General features: G+C 55.3%; 1 long non-coding RNA gene across 1 annotated transcript; it reads right to left on the reverse strand.

Annotated features, from left to right (window-relative positions):
* Positions 1-7,162: 7,162 nt before the first annotated feature.
* LOC125612731 lies at positions 7,163-11,436 on the reverse strand. Its single transcript, XR_007343204.1, has 2 exons — positions 11,148-11,436; positions 7,163-7,361 (listed from the first exon to the last, which is right to left on the reverse strand). It is a non-coding gene; the product is annotated as an uncharacterized LOC125612731 (long non-coding RNA).
* Positions 11,437-16,894: the final 5,458 nt, after the last annotated feature.

A 16,894-nucleotide genomic window follows, 5' to 3' on the forward strand; every position in this document is an offset into this window, starting at 1 on the left:
AGCCCAGTGCCCCGCAGTGAGCCACAGTGAGGCCCAGTTCTGTGCTCCCAGGGAGAAGTGGGATTCCCACCACGGGCCAGCGCTGGGCAGGTCATGCAGCACTACAGCCAATCCAGTGGGGGAGAGGATTACTCTTCCGGTTGACAGATGAGGAGACTGAGACGTAGAGAAGGAAGCCAGCCAAGGAACCACTGGCCAGGAATGACTCAGACAATCAGTCTGTGAACCTGTGCCTGCACCACAGTGTCCCCTCGAGCAGGCCACTGAGGCTTGTGAAGGTCCTGCTGCATGACATCTCTTAGTCGGACAGTGGCCAAGCTGACCCAGGATTTGGTCCCTTCTGAAGGAAGGTCTGAGGGTGGGGGTACATCAACAACACGGACCTTCAAAGAACACAGTTCCCACTTTGCAGTCTCCTTATGTCCCCAATAAAGGAAGCCAAAATTGCACACAGCACCAGGTGAGGTCAGAGCCACCCAGCCCTGGGTCTGTGTGTAAGACGGACATGTTTGAGGTAACTAAGGAAAAGGCGCCCATCTCTCTGGACAGATGCCGATCAGCAATGGGCTGAACTTCTGAGAAGCAGAGGGTTTAGAGCTGCCTGGGCCCCCACCCCACCCCATCTCTTCCCTGCACAGGTCCTGACTAGCTGTGTGACACCGGGTGCTCGGGGTCACACAGCTAGTCAGGACTCAACTGATCCTGTCATCCAGCGGAGCTGACAGAGGTGGGGGCAGGGTGTGTGCACTTGTCACACTGCAGGGGCTCGGGTTCTGCCCAGCCCGCAGAGCTCAGGCAGTGGGACCCCCTCTGGCCCTCACTGACTCCCCCACTCTCTGCTTCGTTTCTCCATCTGTAAAATTGTTCAGGTTCAACTAGATGCTGCTCCACACCATGGTTCCCTTCGAGTCTGAAAGGTAGTTGGCTCGGGACCCAATTAGGATAAATCAATTTCAGACAATGCTCGTCCTCCCTGGGGCCCCATTCTGCCCCTCCGGCTCCCATTTGCAGTCACCGTCGAGGGTAACCACTTACTGAATTACCAAGAGAAGGCCATCAGATCAAAAAGAGGAAATGGCAGAAACCAATCTGAACAAAATGAATTTGAGCTCCAAACGCAATTCCATCCCCTCCCAGCGGCGGCTTTTATTACTCTTTATTCAAGCAGCCCGGTGCCGCCGGGCATGAGGACAGCAGCTGGCTTCTGCTCTCGGTAGAGAATAATGGGGTCCCAAATGCAGAGTGACCCCAGGAGGATGGCGCACCCACTATACGCCATGATGGGGACACACGTTCAAGGGCCTCCCTCCCCAACCCTGCACTCTGCTTCCCACCTTGAACGTCCTCCACCACAGGGCGTCTTTTCAAAATTCACATTTGGTAATTGTAAGGAACACTAGCCACTCCCCAAACCTGAAGCCTCACTATGGGCTCCTCAAAAAGCTCACCCCATTTCACAGTCTTGGAGGTGGACGCTGTGGTCACCCCCACCACCACTGTACAGATGGACAGAGCGAGCTTCCGCAGGGCTGAGTAACTGCTCAAGACCCAGAGCCTGCTGGGAGAGACGGGATTGAACAGACAGTGCAGCCTGTGCCCCTAACCCTGGGACCCTGTGCCTTCTGGGGAGAAGGGCGTGGCTAACTCTCTGGGTCAGTCATGGGTCTTCTAGAAGGGCCCTGTGAAAAATGAAGCTGTGTATTTTAAGAAGTGAGGTTTGACTGTGGGTGAAATATGAGATGGTGCCAGGGAACCTTTAGGACGATGGTGATACTTTATGTGGGAAGATGTCCTGGCCTTCAGAAGTGCCTGCTGGATCATGTAGCAAGGTGGAAACCTAAAGTCTGGGATTCAACGTGAAATTATTCAGGAGTCAGAAAGCAAATAGGGCCAAGGTCTTGCTAATTGTCCCATCCGTGATGGCTGCGTCTCAACTTGAATGGATTAAGGAATACCTGGAAAGCATCACTTGGGGTGTCTCTGAGGGTGTTTCCAGAGGAGGTCAGCGTGTGAGTCAGTGGACTAGGTGAGGAGACCCGTCCTGGATGTGGTCAGCACCATCCAGACTGCCGGGTCTGTAGAGGACCAGTAGGGAAGGTGGGCTGGTCTGTCTGAGAGCTGGGCCATGCCGGCCTCCTCCTTGGACGTCAGGCTTGCTGGCCTCTGGACTGCAGGGCTTACGCCAGCGGCCCCCACTCTGGGTCCTCATGCCTTTGACCTTGAACGGAGAGTTACACTGTTGGCCTTCCTGGTTCTGAGGCCTTGGGACTTGAGCTGAGGCAGGCTACTGGCTTCCCAGGTCTCCAGCCTGCAGGTGACCTGCCTGGGACTTCCCAGCTGTGACATCACATTTGCAAACTCCCCTGGTGAGCCCTTATCATAGGCCTGTGTACATATCCTGCCTGCTCTGCCTCTCCAGAGCGCTGACGCTCACGGCCGCGGGTGTGCCTGGAAACGTTCACGTTGCACATTTCAAACACACACAAGGCATCGGGGAAATGCAAATCAAAACGATAATGAGACCCTCCATGTCACACCCAGTAGGTTGGCTACTATCAAGACACAGAAAACAGCAAGAGGTGGTGAGGATGTAGGGGATTTGCAACCCTTGGGCACTGTTGGGGGAACATAAGATGTGCCACCACTGTGAAAAACAGTGTGCAGTTCCTCAAAAAGTCAAAATCCAGTGTCATCTGAACCAGCAACTCCAGGATCAGAGCAGGGTGTCAAAGTGCTGAGTCCGCTCACATCCACAGTGGCAGAATCCACAGTCGCCAGGACGGAAGCTACCAAGTGTCCATCCACAGATACCTAGGTAGACCAAATGTGTCTGTCCATACAACAGAATATTACTTGGCCTTTAAAAGGAAGCCGAATGTGACCCATGCAGCCAAACAGATGGGCGCTGAGGACATTTAGCTAAGTGAGGCAGCCAGTCCCCGAAGGCCCATGCCGTGCGACCCACTCAACTGGAGGGTCCAGAGCAGCCCGTAGCTGTGAGAAATGAATGGAGATGGAAAGTGGATTGGAGGGTGGCGGCCAGGCTGGAGGACGGGGGTGGGAGTTGTTTGATGGGAACAGAGTTTCGGTTTTGCAAGCTGGAAAAGTTCTGGGAACTTTCTGTGTTGGTTGCAAAACAATGTGACCCACTCGGCACCATGGGACCACACACTCGGGACAGCCAAGGCAGACGAGTGCCCATTGTCAGTGTTCTGCCGAGTTTTTAAAAAGGGAAACACAGCGACAAAAGTGACCCGCAGGGCAGACGGGTGAGCCCACGTGAAAGTCCTCCAAAAGCTGCTTCCAACTCAGAGAGATCACACGCAGAGCCCGGGGTTGTGCAGAGACGGAAGCTGGTGGTGGATGTCTCTAGGGAGTGAGGTTGGGGAGCGGGGAGGTGGGGAACTCACACCTTCTATTTTTATTTCCTTTTGTGCTGTTCAAACTTTTAAAACCAGAAAAGCCACCTCTACACATTACTTTGGGAGAAAAAAAAAAAAAAAGAGCTTTTGTTTTGTTTTTTATGCAGTCGCATTCCGGGGACGGGAGTCATCGCCTTCCCCAATAGGTTAGCAATGGCTGTGGGATTGATGTGCCCCTGGCCCTGGCCCTGGAGAAAGGGGCAGCTGGAGAGGGGGACAGGGGACCACATGGGTACTGGGTCTGGACAGGAAGCCATCTGAGTCTCATTGGAACCTGGAACTGCTTGTGCAAGGAAAGGGCTCTGGGTCAGGGGACAGAAGCATGGATCCCCTGGAGAAGCCCTTCTCAGCAAAACTGAGGCACAGAGAGGACTAGGACTCATTGGACAGGAGTGGCAAGCTCAAGCACAAAAGGAAATACAGCAGGTATGACCCTGAAAAGCCCAAGGGTCCTGCTGCAGGCACAGCTAAATCCAGGTGCTCACATGATGTGTGGAGTCCACTTTCACCCTGCTATCCCCTAGGTAGGCTTTATTTTCAAGCCAATTTCCTCCAACATATAGAAGAGATGATCCCTAACATTGTAGGCTTAGAGTCTACCAGCCCAGCAACCTGCACAGACCAACAATGAGTCCTACCAACAAAATTCCAAGATTGGGTTTTGCTGGTGGGGTGGATTCATTCATATTCCTCATCTAATCGCTATGATTTGAGGGAGGTGGAGGAGAAGGCATCACAATCCCTGGGGCTGCGAGCAAAGGAACAATAGTTGCACCAAAGGAAATGAAGAAGCTATTCCCAAAGAAGGGTCATGGCTGCTGCTGGTGGTCCCTCCTCAGTGGGGGTGCCCGCGTGCCACCAGCAGGGGCGGAGGGGTCGGCACTGCATGGAGACTATCTCATGCACGGCCTTTGCCACAAACCAAGCTGAGAGCAGGTGCATAGAGAAGTTGGCAGGTTGTCACCTGGGTCTGACATCACACATGTCCTGAGGCTCAAAAGGAACCAGGAAGAAATGTGGTTCATGGCCACAGGGTCTGAATTCCTTCCTGGCCCTGATTCTCTCTGGCCATGTGTCCTTAGAAGGTAAGCCTCTGTGCTCAGCCTCAGTTTCCTCCCCTGGATCAACAGAGTCTCCCTGTGGAATTGCCACAGGTGACATCAGAGCAGGCCTGTGGGGCCGGCCCACCTGGGCACACGCTGGGCCCCTTAGTGTTTCTAAGAGGCCACCTACCAGCAGCTGCTGCCCTCCCGGAAGCTCCTGTGGGTATGAGGACCATAGCATCCTCAGGAAAGCTCTCCCCCTTTCTTCAGTGGTCGACAGATTTGAGCAAAAAGGAATGAAATCGACGCTGACACCTGGGCTTTCTGCAAACGCCCCACATTCTGGACTGAGCTGTGATGAGAACCGAGGACCAAGATCAGCTGAGATCAGCACAGGCCCCCCCCACCGACCCCTGGAGTGACGGGGCTGCAGCAAGGAGTGGGAGGGAGGAGGCGCAGCACCACTGGGGGCTCTGCCAGGGGCTCCCAGGAGCAGGTCTGACTCGGGGCTTTGTTGCTGCCGAATGCCAGACTGATGGCTCCCAAAGTGGGTGCCGCAGGACCCACAGGATGTGGGACACCAGCCGGTGGGCGGTCCACTCTGAATGATTTCAACTTTGGAGAAAATGTGGCATAAAAATGTTCAGAAAGCCTCCTTTCATGCAAATTTTAAACTCATGCACACTTCCCCCATGAAAACGTTCAAAATGTGTCAAGAATTGCGTCTTGGCCCGCTGCTGTCTGCATGAGCTGGGGGGGTGCTGGTCTGCCACGGCAGCTTGGTCGCAGCCGGTGCCGAACCAGCCGGCCTGTCTGGGCTGCGGGAAATAGGTCTTGAATTATTCAAATCATGAAGGAACCCGTGGCATAAAGAGCAGATCCTGGGCAGAGCTGTCACCCCTTAATCTGGAAACAAGCAGCTCTGTCACACAGCTCTTAGCAGGTACCCGGCGCTCCAGGGAACATCCCGTGCTGTGATGGGTCAGCAGGGTCAGCCATCCATGGCTCGCAGCCACGTCCAGCCCGCACCTGTTTTTGTAAATAAAGCCTTGTGGGAAGACTGTCTTCAGTCTTGTCCTGGCCACCTTGACATAACAGCCAGGCTGGCGAGCTGCAGAGAGCGCTGGGCCTGCAGGGACCCAAGGACAAAAAGTAGGCCTCCTGTCTTATGTGAAGTCAACACGCGCCTCCACTGAAGGCCTCCTGGGGCCTAAAGAGCACGGTTGCAGGGCAGCGGGAATCTCTCTCTCCAAGAGGAATTAGGTGACGAACCTCACAGAGCCTGGCCCACCGGGTCCTGTGATCCAATCTGGACATCCCAGAACAGGGGTCAGGACTAAGGGGATGCCCCCGCAAGCTGGTGACGCCCACCCCCCAGCTTCCCCACCGTGAGCTCCAGGACACCTCAGCGTGTGTCCCTCCCTCTTTGGCCCCACCGGCCGAGGCCAGCAGGGAAACAAGCCCTGCTTGTACATGACGAGAAGCCGTGCCTCGGGGAGCAAGCCAAGCGGGGGGCTCGTCCCTCCTGCCTGGGGGTGTGCAAAACTGAACCGATCCCGTCAGCACCGTAAGCACAGCCGTCACTGCTCCTGTACAGAAGCAGACCAGGGAGCAGAGCCGACACCAGCTGTGTGCACGCAGCATGGTCCCCCTCCCAGTCCCCGTGCAGAGTTGGCCCAGGACTCGTGGGCAGTGGAAGCAGCTGCTCCCCTCTGGTGTGAGACCTCAGGCTTGTCCTGGTGCCTCACGGCCACTCCCACCACACCCTGCTGTGACCGCTGCCAGTCTCCAGCCATCCACACCCCAGCTCTGGCAGGGACAGCAGGGCAGGAACCCCCACCTGCACCAGGCACAGGGTCAGGAAGGGCCAGTCTGCCCGGGGTGCTTTTCAGCCTGACTGAGGGGGACCACAGAGGGAAGAAGAAGCACTGACAGGGGCCGGGAGGACCCCTGAGAAGGTCCCCTGGAGAGATGGCTGGGCCCCTGCTGACAGGAGACCTCCAGGGGGCAGGAGGGGCAGAGGGCAGGGAGCAGGAAAGCCCGGAACAGGGCTAAGGAATATTTTTCCCTCAACGTCTGCCTGTGGGAGAACCCAGCCCTGCAGCTCCGAGGGGCCAGGCGGCCACAAAGGCCCCAGGTGGCAGGAGGGGCTGCCAGCAGCCCAGTAACTCTGGAAGCCCTGCAAGGGGCCGCAGCAGGAGCTCACAGGAAGGGAGAGTCGTGACAACAGCACGTGTCCACACAGGTGTGCACAGTGTGCCGGCTGCGTGCAGAACACCAGGCCCGCAGTGCCCTTTCCTCCACACAACATCCCTAGGAAGTGGCTGTGACACGTAGCCCTGGTTTCCCAAGAAGCTGAAGTTCAGAGAACGGTAAGGAAGTTGCCAAAGTCCACATGGTGAGGAAGTGGCAGGGCCAGGGCTCAAATCCAGGCTCATGACTACGCTCCCACAACCTCTTCCTGGGAGGAGAGAGAAGATTCCGGCCCATGGGCCATGAGCTGTGCTCAGGCAGCTGCCGAGTCACTTCCTCCCAGGCCCCGGCCGCAGGCTGCTTTAGCCACGGGGATGTCCCACGCCAGCCTGGGGGCCCAGCAGGCTCCAGTGACAGTGCACCTCTATCCCCTCGTGGCGCACATAGTAGGCATTCAGCAAATAGCTGTGGGCTGAGCCAGCAGCACAGGACTGGAGCTCGCTCCGTGGTAACCAGCTTTTCTCTTTAATCCACATTGAAAGGCAAAACGAAGCTCTCCAAACATGTGCATGATTACAATCCATCTTGAAATCGAAATGTGCTTCCCAAATTACCCACCCTGTCTGCTTCCAAAGAACTTGGGCTCAGGGTTGATGGGAGAGCACCCGCCCAGACTGTGGGCAGCGTGGGCTTCATCCCCAGGCTGCAAAGAAAAGAAAGAAGACGTTTTAGACCCTCATAGACTTGAGCTAATACCTTTGTAATACCTCAAACCCTGACAATCTGCGTGAGAGGAGCCCCTAGGATGCTGGGAACGGCTGCAGCCAACCCCGACGCCTCTCCCAGCCCCAGGGATAGGGCCACAATCAGAGAAGTGTGTCCCTCCTCCAGGCTGGTGGAGCTGGCCTTGGGCCCTGGCCACTTGGGGCTCCCTGTGAGTCGATCATTCTTTCACAAGCCCAGGAATTGATGTGATAAATCTCGTGACTATTGATGGCCGTGCCACTTGGGTGTGAGTTATTGACCAGGGGTTAAACATCTTATTCCAGATGATCTAACTCACATGTTAAGAGAAGACAGAAGCTAAGGGCCCAAGACATCCCAGGACAAGGCAGAGGCCCTGCAGGGGGCTGCAGAGCCTGCCACCAGGTCACCCTTGTCCCTAGAGGATGGGCTCATGGGTTTTGTTTTCAGAAAGCAAAAGGTCATGTATTGCCAGGGACCTGTAGCTGCCCCCTCTGGATGGGGCCACTCAATCCAGATGTGGGGGTGGCAGAAATGCCCCCCCTCCTCAGAGGGCCAGGAGGTGGCTGTGAAGCAGGGTGGGTGATCCAGCACTGACCCTGGCCTACAGGTGTGGCAGGCCTGGGGTTGGGGTTGGGGCATGAACATCAGGCCAGGGTACCAGGCAGTTAGAGCTGTCCCTTTGTTCATCTCGCAGGGTAGAGGCATCTGTTAAATGGCTGTCACCTCCCCTTGGTGACCACCGTTGGTGGCTCTGGTCACACCTATTCCTCCAGATCTTACAGGCACCTCTAGGGCCAGAACTGTGGTCCAAATCTCTATCTCCTGTGCCCATCCCAGAACCCAGCCTGGAGAAGGTGCTCAGAGAAGGTGGCTGATGGGACCATCATTGGTTTGTGATTAGCAGGTTCTGTCCTCAGAGGCGTCTGGTGCAAAGCCAGAAAGTAAAGACTTCAGTGGGCTTAGAGGTGGGCTCTGCAGCCAGGTGTTCAGGCTCACCTACTTCAGAGCAAGGGGGCCTGGGTTCAAGTTCTATCTAACTCTACCGCTTACTGGCCATGTGATCGACAGCCACAGAACATGTATGAGCGCCACCGAGTCCTGCCTCCCCATTATGATCCATTCATATAATTTAAACAATTTAACGAAGTCATTTAACCTGAGTCTCAGCTTCCTTCTCTGTAACTGGGAACAGTAATGAAACCAAGTGACATTCAAGATCTCAGAGGGCATTAATTAAAGGCACTGTTTTCCCACACCAATACATCCTCTGCAGAGACCCCAGGCATGCCCAAAGTGCTCCCAGGATCGCTGCACCTTCTAAGTCACAGATGCACAGGAGGCCCCAGGCTGCCTTTGGAATACTTAGGAGTGCATTTCCTGGGGGACAGCTCCCATTCCCAGCAATGACAGACCTCCTGCCCCCCCCATGGGCCACAGGGGCTCGGGGCTCTGCCTTTGGGGCTTGCTCCCTCCCTGGCCCACCGTCAGGACATCATGGCTGTCCTGTGGGATTCGTCCTGCTGACCAAATCCTCTGGTGGTGCACACAGCACCAGGCACAGGACAAACATTCCCATAGAAGACAACCCTGGGGGAGTGGGCACGTGACCACCCTCTTTCTGCAGATGAGGAAACTGAGCCATAGATAGTGACATGACTCACCCGGGGCCAAGGCAGCCGCTGTCCTGACCTTTCTTTCCAAAGGACTATGCTACTGACTACTGAGGACTAAAGAGGATCGGCTTCACGGGGGCCTGAAGGTCAAGTCCACATCTGTCCAGGGTCTGTCCAGTGTGACAAGGGCAGCCCCAGAGCCTCCCTCGAGGCATCCAGAGGAGACTGGGCTGGTGTAGAAAATGGCCCAGGGTTCTGGCAGTGAGAGGCTCAGGGTCGAGAGGGAACAAGCACCCATGGAAGTCCACCACCTCAAGAGGCCAGAGCTCGCAAATGAAAACACAGACGCCAGTTAAACGTGCAGCAGCACACACACAGGTGTGATCGTAGGTGTGCCACATGGGTGTGTGGGACACGGTGATGCTGAGATAAGGTGTGCTTCACCTGCAGTGGGAGTTTCACCGAGGGCCTGCTGTGCTACCTGATGGCCCTCCCCGTCAGCCCGCCACTCCCAGCAGTCCTGTTGGAAGTTCAGGGTGGGGACTGGGGCCCCAGCTTTCCCCTGTTCCCACTCAAGGACCCAGTGACCACATACAAACCTAGAAAGAGACCAGTAGGGTTCAAAGTGGCAACTTTCTCAAAATCAATGGCATCCCCAGATCGGTCCACATTTGGCCTGGAGAATTGGCTCCCCGTCCCCTACTCTGTCTCTCCTGTCCTCAGCTGTGTGACCAGTGCAAACCCCTCAATGTCTGACTTTTTTCCTTTCCTGTGACTTTGGGCTAATGATAAACCTTCCCACTTTCTCCCAGAACTGCTGGGAGGCTCAACAGCCACAGAACATGTATGAGCGCCACCGAGTCCTGCCTCCCCATTATGATCCATTCATATAATTTAAACAATGATAAACGGGAGGTTGAATTGACCGTGTGACCCCGAGCCTAGCTTTCTGCAAGGGCGCAGAGTTAATGCAAGCGCTGTGCTCAAGAGGTGGTTTAAAAACCCAGAGAAGCCGGAGCAAATTTGATTTAGGTGCCTAATTCCATTTGAAACGACTTTGGCAATAAGTAAACTGCTTTCCTTGGTTCTTTTAAATCAGCACATTTCAGCAGCAAAGTCACATCTTGGAATCAGCAGTCCCCTCTGCCTCATAGGGCTGGCACAGGTGTGCCCATACAGAAGGGGCTCAGGGGCCTGGCCCAGCGCCAGCCAGCCGTGCCTCCACAAGCACGAGGATCTGCTGCCACCCAGGAGCAGCTGGAACAGCCTCACCTGGGCAGGCCCAGCGGCCGCTCTGCCTTGCTCGGATCGTCCGTGGTTGTGTAGATGCCCGAGGCAGCTCTCAGGGTTGCCTCGGTGAGTCTACCTGGAGTGGACTGCGGGGTGATAGTCTACCTGGGTGACTGCGGGGAGGATTTGGAAGGGAGGCCTCAGCCTCAGCTGGATTCCAGCACTGGAATCAGAATGGAGGGTCTCCACCCAAGACCTGGAGCAGGTGCCGGTGCTTCCTGGGGTCAGGGGTGCTGCTGGAGTCTGCGGCATGGGGCCGATTGCCCACTTACTATAGATGAGCTACTGAGTGGCAGGTCCCTCAGGGGCTCCATTCCTCACCTGGGGCTCCGTTCCTCACCTGGGGCTCCGTTCCTCACCTGCACAGTACAAATAACGGAGGTGGTCAGGCCTAGGGCTGCTGCAGGATGGTCTCACAGCATCTGTCCATGGGCTGCCGAGCACACAGCCCAGGGCCTCGCCACCGCGAACTCCACACAGCAAGAGCAGATGCTCTCAGCAGCCATCAGGGCCATCAGGAGCTCCGAGAAGCTGTACACACAAGCACACGCACAGACTCACTGACACGAATGCACACCCTGATACGCAAGGACTCACAAACACACACACATGACATTCATACGGAAGACACATTGACACTCACACACACAAATATATACACACTCTGACCTATAAAAACATACACACTGACACACACCTTGTCATACACCCACACACAAATACACTGATACCATGGTCTCAGATACACACGTGTACACACAGACCAGATGCACACAAACATACACACACACTGACGTGTACACACCAACACAGACACCTGACTCCATAGGCTCCCACACCTGACAAGCAAAGCAGGACTCAGACACAGTGGTTGGACATAGCCACTGAGCCAAGGTCACCAGTTCATGTAGACACTTGCCCCCTGCCAGACCTCGCTCCATCTGTCACCATGCCAAGATGAGTCCCAGGATCTGGAGAGGGCGGTTTGACCCTTCTCCACACTTAGTAATAAAACAGAGCTGAGCGGGCTGTGGTCTGGGTTTTTAGGCCTCCTCAAACTGTCCCCGGCTTTGTGGAAACCACCCCATGCAGAGCCGTCTGCTCCTGGGACGTGACCCCTTCCCAGAACCTCAGCCCCGTCTGCCCCGGGCTGGTCTTCCCCTGGAAATGTCTCAAAAGCTCCATGGCTGGCCTTCAATGGCACCTGGTCTCCAGAAGCTTGTCCAGAGGCTCCTCCGGAGGCTCCCCGCCCTGGGCTGTCTGATCCCAACAACTAGAGGCCTTTGCTGGAGAAAAGGCTGCCCTGGGTCCTCCAGGTGGGAGCACAACCCTTCCTGGGTCCACCGCCAAGCTGCCCCAGGTCCAGCTCAGCAGGCCACTCCTAGCTGGCCACTGCAGCTGCTGCCCAGCAGCTCCCTGGAAGCCAGGCCCACAGCTCCTGGGCCTCCCGGCTCTTGGTCTGTGGGCTGGGGCTGGGACTGAGCCGTGGGAGTGCAGGTTAGCAAGCCCCGGTGAGCCCGAGAAGCACCATAAGAAAGGAGTGAACCCAGGGCCTCCTGACCCTCCCCAAACACCCAACAGCAAACACAGCAGGTGGGCACCTGAGAGTCTGCATTGCATCCAGGCCCCAGTGGTACCACCTCCACATCTCAGTGGGAATTGCCGCAAGCTGCAAAGGGGTGTACCTGTGGAGGGAGCCGGAAGTGTACCCCACGATGCAATGGTCTGGAAGAGCTCCCCCCTCCCCTGCCTTCCCAGCCAGCATCCCACAGGCCCCTCCAAAGGGAGCCGGAAGCCCAGGGCATTTTCCTCACCCCTTGCCCCAACCCCTGCATCTAACTGGCACCAAGTCCCGGGGCTCATTCGTTCCAGTGACTATTCCTGTATAACACACCCTGAAACTTGGTGTCCTGAGCCTGTATTCTGATAGTCATGGGCTGTCGGTGAAGGCCAGGAATCCAGGCAGGGCTCAGCAGGGACAATTGTCCCTACTGTGTCTGGGGCCCCAGCTGGGGAGACCCGAGGACTGGGGTCTAGACTTGTTGGGAGACATCTTCACTCACCCATCCGAGTGGATGCTCAGTGGGGACCTTGCCAGGCCGTTGGATGGGACATAGGACATCACACATGGCCAAGGCCTCCTGACGTGCCCGACACCTCCTCCCAGCGAGGCAGCTCAGCCTGCGTGGCCTTCTCTAAATGGATGCCCAGAACTCCAAAGGTGAGCACCCCAGAAGAAGCAGACCAGCCTCAGAGGGTTCACACTGCTGCGTGCTGTCATTAGACATTTGGCCCCAATCCAAAGAAGGGGCCGTCAATACCGCTTGCTGATAAGAAATGTCAAAGACATGTTTGAAAACCAGCCCCCCTTGTAGCAGTGGCTCCAGAAGGGCACGGCTCCTGTCCAGCAGGACACTTAGGCCTGGTCTTCGCCAACAGGCTGAGAAGCGATCCCCTTGGAGATTTTGAAACACCCTGTGGCCCTGCCCGTCCAGGTGTCCTTCACCAAGTGGGTGGTCCCAACACAGGCAGGTCCAGGAGCTCCCTGCCAGGCCTCCCTTGGCAGCTCACCATGGAGCAGGGTGGCAGAGTCACCTGGAGGGCAGCATTGTTTCTCCTGGCCTGCACATGTCCCCTCTCCGCTCCAGCCACAGTGCACCCCAAGTCCTCCACTCTCCTTCCTGATGCGCTGCCATTCATAAGCTACTTTCTCTACCTGAATTGTCCCTTTTTTATATATATAAGCTTCATAGAAAGGACTGGGGCTATAGAGTAGCTTGCCTCACATGCACAAGGCCCTGGGTTCAATCCTCAGCACCACAAAAAAGAAAAAAAAAAAACATAGAAAATTCTTATTCAAGTTTCAAAACCCAGCCTCCATATCACATGCTCTGTGATGCCATCCCCAACCCATTTATGATCATAATATAGAGGCAAGCCCTTGTTCTCCATCTTGTCTGCACCCTGGAATCACCTGGGGAGCTTCACATATTTTGATGATGAGGTGCCACCACAAGACACTCTGTTTAATGACTGGGTGCAGCCTGGGCATGAGGATTTTGTTAACTCCCCAGAAGATTCCAATGCGCAGGTGAGGAGAACCCTGGCACAGACCAGAGTCCACAGTGTCTGCATGTGAACACCACTGGGGAACTTTCCAGGCAAGGCTTTCCCCCACGGGCCCACCTCAAGGCCATCCAATCAGAATCTGCAGGTCTGAGGCCCAGAGGATGACATCAGTATCTTATAAAATGTCCACAGCTGATTCCAGTGCGCAGCCAGGGTGGAGAAACACCAGGGTGAATCCTCACTCTCACTCAAAAACATGACAGATGGGCATGACTTGAGATCTTAATCCAGTTTTCTGTTTGTAGAAGATCTTTATCCCCAAGTGAACAGGGTCACTAATCTGTAGGTTTTACAGTACATATCACATGCTACTTTTCAATTGTAAAATGATCAAATTAATGCAAAAGATGAATAATTTAAAGATCAATTTCACACACATAATAGATCCTCAGTAAATATTCATTGAATGAATTAATAGGTCAATTGATCATTACACCTGTGGTTCTACATTGCCAAATACTTCCCCATCTCCCCCAGAGACTCTGAGTTCCCTCAGGACAGGTCTGGGGCCTCAGGGACATTTGATGAATGAAGCAATAGATCCATACGCAAAACAAAACCTCCTGAATGTTCCTGGCTCTCTCTGTATTCTCGGAGTGTGTGATGAATTTCTAGGTGAACAGAGAAATGCTAGTATGTCATTTTTGTTGAAAGGATGGCAATGTCACAGCTTAATTATGTGACTTATTAATCAGCTTTTCCAGGCCACCATGCATTTTTAGAGGCCTATGGAGAAGCTTTTCCGAAGGCTTTTCAGTTCAACAGCAACTCAGAGACTCAGTCCTGGGCCATGCATACCCTGGCACAGCAGACCAGCACTGCCCTGGGCACCACCGTCACTATGATGTGGTTTAGCTCTCCCAAGCAGCCCTCACTGGGGACATAGCCTCTGCTCTGTGCCCAGCTGAGAGTAGACTCTGGAGCTATGGCCTGAGCATCGTCCCTCTTGTGATCCCAGATAATTTGATCTCTTGAAGGCAAGAATACTCCTTCCCCAGAGCCCCCAGCCATGGAGCTGCAGCCCAGTGGTAAAGAGTTGGGGCGCTGGAATAAGAGCAGAGTTCTAGAGCCTGGTCCACTACTTACTAGCTGTGTGACCAGGGCAAATCGTTGGGACTTTCTAGTCTCCCAATTCAGACGACAAAAGCAGCAGTACCTGCCTCAAAAGTCGTTACGAGATGAAGATGAAGGGACCCCGTGGAGTCCCAACACCAGGTCTGGCACAGAAATGGGAGTCAGAATTTGACAGGTGATGGCACAGAGTTCAGCCCCGGGGCCCAGGGTGGTCTTTGGTAACCATGCCACGTGAACAGGGCACTTACCTTGGTGGGTCTGGGTACCATAAAGTGAACGCCTCCTAAGGTCATGGGGATGTGCCAGTGCCAGGAAGGACCAAGCACAGTGACGGGCTTAGGTCAAGCAGCGTAGGCTCACAACTTGTGAGCACCACCACTGATTACAATAGCCAGAGGCCAGCCTTCTCCCACCAAGGGTGTGGCAGTGGCTATGTGCTGACAACACCCCAGAGACATGGAAGCACTTCTCCTCCCCGAGCAGGGTCCACCAGAAGTCTGCATCCATGGGAAGGCGCATGATTCAGAGGGGCTGGGGCAAGAGGGAACAGGCGCATCACGGCCACTCCCACCTGACAGGCCCCAGCAGCCAGGCTCCTCCCTACCATGTGCTCTGCTGCCACCCAGGCTTCAGGGAAGAGCAGGTCCCCATGCAGGGCGATGGCCTTCCCCCACCTACAACCTGACCCAACTCAGCAACCAACACTTCCCTCCCCTTCCAACATATAGAACCATCCAAGCCTCTGTTTCCCCTTCTCCTCCCAGGCCCCAAAGCCATGTGTGGGCCCAGGTGGAACAGGGGCCAATGAGAAGGTGCCCTACTGGGGGATTCAAGACTGCTTCCCAAGTGCACACACAAGTGTTGGTACAGGTAAGATTGAGATGGGACCTTCCTTTGGCCAAGGGAGCCACTGTGCATCACCAACAATCCATGTGCACTTGGATGGCCACCTTCTCCCAGTCTACCTGTGTGGACAAGGTCAGCCTTCACCTCTGGTCAGGATCTTGGGGGTAGTGCCCGTGCAGCCACTTGGGAATTTTCTAAAGCAGTTAATTGTGAGTCCTGGTCAAGCCCAAATCCCCCCTGCCCCAGTGCCCACAGGAGTGCACAACCAGGACAGAGAATGCAAGGAGAAAGGCCGGTAGCTCCTGTCTGAGGCTGGCTGTCGCTCTGGGTGATCAGTGAAACTCTCTGTGCCCAAAATGTGACTTGAAGCAATGGATGCTGCTTCCTGACCTCGCAGGTGCAGCAGGATGCCCATGTCTGCCAGACAAAAATGTGGGGGTTCTCAAAGCCAAGGTTGAAAGGCTTTGCTGAAGCTGCCCTGGAAGGAGCACGCAGAGACCTCCCAAGGTTTTTCCTTCCAGCCCAAGTCGGAAACGGGGTCATGGACCCACCAGCACCTGTCCTCAGTGAAAGAAACTGCCCCGGGGCATGAGCAGCTCTGCGTGTCCAGGCTGTGCCAGCGCTTGGGGAGGAGGGTCCCCGAGGTCCAGTGGCACACAGGAGAAGCGCCCTGTGCCTGCCCAAGGTGGGGTGCCCCAGCCTGCCAAGGTCTGAGCTTCCACAGCAGATCCACCTTCAGGGAGATAGGGCCTGGGCCCCAACATCTGCTCCACACTCAGCCCCCCAGAAGGCAGGAGCATGAGGCTCCCAGGGGGACAGGGACATGTATAGCCACCCTCCACTCTTCAGGCTCACACAGAGCTATGCAGGAAGGAGGCTTTCTCTTATCACACCCCTGCCAGCCACATGCTCCACCCCAGGGAGCAGAGCTTCCCTGAACCTCTCAGGGTCATCAGGATAGTGGCCACTGCCCCTGATGAGAGATGACCCCCCTGACCCAATGAGCCTGTATGGACACTAGGGAGCCCCCACGTGCCCTGCATCCAGGATCTGCTGGTGGATGTACAATCTTTCTAGGGTTCTCTAGGGTGCTAAGAGCCACAGCCAAGTAATATGATGCATGGCATTTTTGGTTGAAAGGTGACACCAGCAAGCCATTGAGATGATATGATTATGTTAAGATCTGCATTCATATGGATATTGGACTCCTGCTGTCCACCTCGGCCTGCTATGGGACTCCTGGAGAGTTCCCATTGGTTGGGGAAGTGCGGTAGGAGGGAATTCTGGAGGAGGGACTTCCTGTTGGGATCCGGGAGAACGCGGCGTGGGTCGGTCGACAATCTTCCCGGGAGCGTACGGGGCATTGGCGGCAGTTTCAAAAATAAAGTTTGTTCCTGCTTGAGTGGCTCGTGATTTTGTGCCCAGCCAGACTGCGGCACTAGGGAAATCATCTGGCCCCAGTCTAAGAACTTTAATAATGGGCAGAACACTTTCTGAGATAAGATAAGCTGTGGTCTGAAGGAAACACGCGAGCATA

This window comes from Marmota marmota, unplaced genomic scaffold (genome assembly GCF_001458135.2).
Source record: "Marmota marmota marmota unplaced genomic scaffold, marMar, whole genome shotgun sequence".
Taxonomy (NCBI): Eukaryota; Metazoa; Chordata; class Mammalia; order Rodentia; family Sciuridae; genus Marmota; species Marmota marmota.